Source organism: Propithecus coquereli, unplaced genomic scaffold, assembly GCF_000956105.1.
Source record: "Propithecus coquereli isolate 6110/MARCELLA unplaced genomic scaffold, Pcoq_1.0 Scaffold36, whole genome shotgun sequence".
NCBI classification, from domain to species: Eukaryota; Metazoa; Chordata; class Mammalia; order Primates; family Indriidae; genus Propithecus; species Propithecus coquereli.
In genome coordinates this window covers 4,604,042-4,604,674 of record NW_012149285.1, presented here as the reverse complement: position 1 = coordinate 4,604,674, position 633 = coordinate 4,604,042, and positions in this window count along the sequence as shown.

Sequence of the window (633 nt, the reverse complement as noted above, 5' to 3'; positions counted from 1 at the left end):
TATATAGTTTTGCTCGTTTTTATTTGTAGCCTTAAACTCAATCATTGGTTTTCTACTTCTTTAACATCTCTCTCAGCTTCAAGACTGTAAGGTGGATGAGGTGAGGCACCAGGTCTGGTTTGCTACCCATCGCTTTCCCAGTTCCTAAAAGCCAGTAGGCATTCAACAGATGTTGAGTGAACGGATGAACACTGATGAACCCGCCTTTGGGAGCCAGCGAGTGACGAGCGCGGCCAATGCACAGCCGGCCCGGCCTTGCCGGCTCGCGGAAAGGAGCGAGAGTGCAAGCGGTGTGCAGTCCTCTGTGCCGTCCGGTCTGCGATCAGTCCACCGAGTCATTATTATCACTGGTACAAGTAAGGTAGGAAACCAATTTCATTTTGCATTTATAAGTGACTTTGTTACGGATTTGAGAAAAGGACAAGAAAATATTCCTGTCCATAAAAGAAACCATAGAAAATGTCGAGCCAGGATCTCGCCTGTTATCGTTTGGCTTCTCGCGAGATCTGCAGTGCGTCCACCCGAGGCATCCGCCGCATCACGTCACGTGGAAGGACGAGTCAGGTCTCCCTCATGTACCGAGATGTGAGGCGGCCAGCGAGTGGGAAACCCGAGGAAGGGGTAGTTTCGCTT